The sequence below is a fragment of the Carassius gibelio genome, chromosome A20 (genome assembly GCF_023724105.1).
Source record: "Carassius gibelio isolate Cgi1373 ecotype wild population from Czech Republic chromosome A20, carGib1.2-hapl.c, whole genome shotgun sequence".
NCBI lineage: Eukaryota > Metazoa > Chordata > Actinopteri > Cypriniformes > Cyprinidae > Carassius > Carassius gibelio.
In genome coordinates this window covers 1000794-1005793 of record NC_068390.1, presented here as the reverse complement: position 1 = coordinate 1005793, position 5000 = coordinate 1000794, and the positions used below count along the sequence as shown (strand labels likewise).

General features: G+C 39.5%; 1 protein-coding gene and 4 non-coding genes across 5 annotated transcripts in view; all 5 read left to right on the top strand.

The window, feature by feature from the left end:
* The window catches only part of LOC127938331 (uncharacterized), a 374843-nt gene that overhangs the window by 34469 nt on the left and 335374 nt on the right, over positions 1-5000 (top strand). The gene's annotated exons all lie outside the window — the stretch shown is intronic.
* On the top strand, positions 1548-1629 carry trnas-uga (transfer RNA serine (anticodon UGA)). The gene has a single exon. It is a non-coding gene; the product is annotated as a tRNA-Ser (tRNA).
* trnak-uuu (transfer RNA lysine (anticodon UUU)) lies at positions 1798-1870 on the top strand. Its single transcript has one exon. It is a non-coding gene; the product is annotated as a tRNA-Lys (tRNA).
* On the top strand, positions 3928-4009 carry trnas-uga (transfer RNA serine (anticodon UGA)). Its single transcript has one exon. It is a non-coding gene; the product is annotated as a tRNA-Ser (tRNA).
* trnak-uuu (transfer RNA lysine (anticodon UUU)) lies at positions 4178-4250 on the top strand. The gene has a single exon. It is a non-coding gene; the product is annotated as a tRNA-Lys (tRNA).

Here is a 5000-nt window from a genome sequence, read left to right as displayed (position 1 = left end):
GGAGCAGTTAAACAGTTTATTAGGAACAATCAAAGCTGACTTTCAAACTAATTTTATTTTTGCATTATTACTCTAGTCACACAATCCTTAAGAAATCCTTTTAACAATCTGAATTTGTAAAAAATAAAAAATAAAAACTTTTATTGTTATCATTATTATTAATGTTGAAAATAGCTGAGAATATTTTTCATGTTTTTTAGGGTGGTAAATTAAAAGAACACCATTTTTTGTTACATGTGTTACAGTTACATGTATTTGTTACATTTATATTATTTACATCAAGCTTTTGAGTGGTATAGTTTTGTATATTGTTATTGAAACTTCATAATATTTAACTTAATTATACATTTAGTCAAGAATTATAGTTTGGAAAAAGTCTAACTAGTAAAATGTTTAGACGTTATGTGAAAACTAGTAAAAGTATATAAATAAATATAAAGAGACTTACTCATGTTTATGATCTCTGCTGAATAAAGTGCTTCATTCTTTATTTTCTGAGGAAATCCATTTCTCAAATCCTCAACCACGTCACATCTTTTTGGGGTGAATTATGTGTTATTCCTCTCATCGCGAAGCAAACAGTAAAATAAAAGCACTTGAACAACAGTCTGGCTGCTTTTTCTTCTGTGTGGGCGTATTCAAGCCGCGCTTCAGTTTGAATCTGAATAGAGCGTTCAGCGCGGGGGCGTGGTCACATTAGATATAATGAAGGGAGACGTGAAAAAAGGACATCGCCTTGTTTTCATATGGATTACTTTATCACAGAATATTTGTTTTCGGCAGCACTTGTTTAGTTTAAAAGTAGAAATGTCAAGCTTTCTATAGATATCTCTCTCATGTCTCTTCGTTGAGTATTCACAGAGTTAGAGGTTCATTTTAATGACGTGTTTGTAAATGAAGATCAGCGCAGACAAAGGCTGCAGACAGCACATCTTGTTTGTTATCTTTATTTTATAAGTGCACAAAGTTTTGTTGTTATTATTTTCTGTATCCAAAAAAGGAAACCCTTTATTGGGTTACAGTCAGCTTTCTGACTGAGCTGGGTTGTTTGCAAGTCGGTCAGGCAGCAGTGTTGCACACAAACTGAGCAGAAGCTGGTCTGTTCTTGTAGTCGTGGCCGAGTGGTTAAGGCGATGGACTAGAAATCCATTGGGGTCTCCCCGCGCAGGTTCGTATACTGCCGACTACGCTGTTTGCTGAAGGCCACGAGGAAAAGCGTCCATGAATTTTTCAAGGTCCTCCCACTGATTTGCGAAATGTCCTGTCCCTCTTCGATGGACCAACACGCCGCTGGTGCTTCTGGTATTCGGGCTCCAGGGGTTAACTTGGGTGAGCCAGTGGCACGCCGTGATCGTATAGTGGTTAGTACTCTGCGTTGTGGCTGCAGCAACGCCGGTTCGAATCCGGGTCACGGCAACACTCTGGCGTTGAGTGTACGGGAAGGTTGACATTTTTTTACCACCTCATCTTTCTTCTCTATTTTGTTTTTGACGCTTGGCCTGTGCAGGGAGCCACCAGACAAGGGGGCAGGCAGCCTACCGCTAGACGTAGTCGTGGCCGAGAGGTTAAGGCGATGGACTTGAAATCCATTGGGGTCTCCCCGCGCAGGTTCGAACCCTGCCGACTACGGGAGGGCTTTGCAGTGTTGCTTTAGCTTTCTGTGATGGTAATTGTGCCTTCTGTGGTCCTTTGTCCTAACTGCTTCTAGCTTTCATCCCGTGACACCTGCGTCTCTTCTGGGCAGCTTGTTGTAAAACTGCTGTTATATAAAAGGTGAGATGCCAGTACTCGACAAGAGCCCGGATAGCTCAGTCGGTAGAGCATCAGACTTTTAATCTGAGGGTCCAGGGTTCAAGTCCCTGTTCGGGCGAAGGTCTTTCTTTGGCCTCACCTTGCTATCACTACGGTCCATCTCTTCTGCTGACTCTGTACTGGAACGGTGTTCCTTCCTGCTCCCGGTGATCAGGGGATCTCCCTTGTGGTTAGTGACAAACGAACAATGTTAAATGAACAAGGCCAAAAAATACATAAAGAACAATGGTGCCTGGGATTTTTGAGAACCGGAGCTTGTAGCCTAGAATTTTTCTTTGTAAATTATGTGAAAATCATCTTGTTTACTCACTTACAGAAAACAATACATTGATTTAAATTGTCTAAGACACTTTTTGTTGGTAAAAGTCATATGCGAGTAGGCGTCAACTATCATGATTTACACCTGAGAAGACAAAGCCCTGCATAATGAGCTGCATAAAGAGCCGCTCAGTCAGCTGTTGTCACTGAGAGGGAGGTGTTACAAGAAAGAATGTGAGAACAAAATAAATGTATATAATTTTAAGTTTGGAGTTTATTTAGAATATATTTAATTATCCCACAACATAATTTAATATGGGGGAGCAGTTAAACAGTTTATTAGGAACAATCAAAGCTGACTTTCAAACTAATTTTATTTTTGCATTATTACACAATCCTTAAGAAATCCTTTTAACAATCTGAATTTGTAAAAAATAAAAAATAAAAACTTTTATTGTTATCATTATTATTAATGTTGAAAATAGCTGAGAATATTTTTCATGTTTTTTAGGGTGGTAAATTAAAAGAACACCATTTTTTGTTACATTTGTTACAGTTACATGTATTTGTTACATTTATATTATTTACATCAAGCTTTTGAGTGGTATAGTTTTGTATATTGTTATTGAAACTTCATAATATTTAACTTAATTATAAATTTAGTCAAGAATTATAGTTTGGAAAAAGTCTAACTAGTAAAATGTTTAGACGTTATGTGAAAACTAGTAAAAGTATATAAATAAATATAAAGAGACTTACTCATGTTTATGATCTCTGCTGAATAAAGTGCTTCATTCTTTTTTTCTGAGGAAATCCATTTCTCAAATCCTCAACCACGTCACATCTTTTTGGGGTGAATTATGTGTTATTCCTCTCATCGCGAAGCAAACAGTAAAATAAAAGCACTTGAACAACAGTCTGGCTGCTTTTTCTTCTGTGTGGGCGTATTCAAGCCGCGCTTCAGTTTGAATCTGAATAGAGCGTTCAGCGCGGGGGCGTGGTCACATTAGATATAATGAAGGGAGACGTGAAAAAAGGACATCGCCTTGTTTTCATATGGATTACTTTATCACAGAATATTTGTTTTCGGCAGCACTTGTTTAGTTTAAAAGTAGAAATGTCAAGCTTTCTATAGATATCTCTCTCATGTCTCTTCGTTGAGTATTCACAGAGTTAGAGGTTCATTTTAATGACGTGTTTGTAAATGAAGATCAGCGCAGACAAAGGCTGCAGACAGCACATCTTGTTTGTTATCTTTATTTTATAAGTGCACAAAGTTTTGTTGATATTATTTTCTGTATCCAAAAAAGGAAACCCTTTATTGGGTTACAGTCAGCTTTCTGACTGAGCTGGGTTGTTTGCAAGTAGGTCAGGCAGCAGTGTTGCACACAAACTGAGCAGAAGCTGGTCTGTTCTTGTAGTCGTGGCCGAGTGGTTAAGGCGATGGACTAGAAATCCATTGGGGTCTCCCCACGCAGGTTCGTATCCTGCCGACTACGCTGTTTGCTGAAGGCCACGAGGAAAAGCGTCCATGAATTTTTCAAGGTCCTCCCACTGATTTGCGAAATGTCCTGTCCCTCTTCGATGGACCAACACGCCGCTGGTGCTTCTGGTATTCGGGCTCCAGGGGTTAACTTGGGTGAGCCAGTGGCACGCCGTGATCGTATAGTGGTTAGTACTCTGCGTTGTGGCTGCAGCAACGCCGGTTCGAATCCGGGTCACGGCAACACTCTGGCGTTGAGTGTACGGGAAGGTTGACATTTTTTTACCACCTCATCTTTCTTCTCTATTTTGTTTTTGACGCTTGGCCTGTGCAGGGAGCCACCAGACAAGGGGGCAGGCAGCCTACGGCTAGACGTAGTCGTGGCCGAGAGGTTAAGGCGATGGACTTGAAATCCATTGGGGTCTCCCCGCGCAGGTTCGAACCCTGCCGACTACGGGAGGGCTTTGCAGTGTTGCTTTAGCTTTCTGTGATGGTAATTGTGCCTTCTGTGGTCCTTTGTCCTAACTGCTTCTAGCTTTCATCCCGTGACACCTGCGTCTCTTCTGGGCAGCTTGTTGTAAAACTGCTGTTATATAAAAGGTGAGATGCCAGTACTCGACAAGAGCCCGGATAGCTCAGTCGGTAGAGCATCAGACTTTTAATCTGAGGGTCCAGGGTTCAAGTCCCTGTTCGGGCGAAGGTCTTTCTTTGGCCTCACCTTGCTATCACTACGGTCCATCTCTTCTGCTGACTCTGTACTGGAACGGTGTTCCTTCCTGCTCCCGGTGATCAGGGGATCTCCCTTGTGGTTAGTGACAAACGAACAATGTTAAATGAACAAGGCCAAAAAATACATAAAGAACAATGGTGCCTGGGATTTTTGAGAACCGGAGCTTGTAGCCTAGAATTTTTCTTTGTAAATTATGTGAAAATCATCTTGTTTACTCACTTACAGAAAACAATACATTGATTTAAATTGTCTAAGACACTTTTTGTTGGTAAAAGTCATATGCGAGTAGGCGTCAACTATCATGATTTACACCTGAGAAGACAAAGCCCTGCATAATGAGCTGCATAAAGAGCCGCTCAGTCAGCTGTTGTCACTGAGAGGGAGGTGTTACAAGAAAGAACGTGAGAACAAAATAAATGTATATAATTTTAAGTTTGGAGTTTATTTAGAATATATTTAATTATCCCACAACATAATTTAATATGGGGGAGCAGTTAAACAGTTTATTAGGAACAATCAAAGCTGACTTTCAAACTAATTTTATTTTTGCATTATTACACAATCCTTAAGAAATCCTTTTAACAATCTGAATTTGTAAAAAATAAAAAATAAAAACTTTTATTGTTATCATTATTATTAATGTTGAAAATAGCTGAGAATATTTTTCATGTTTTTTAGGGTGGTAAATTAAAAGAACACCATTTTTTGTTACATTTG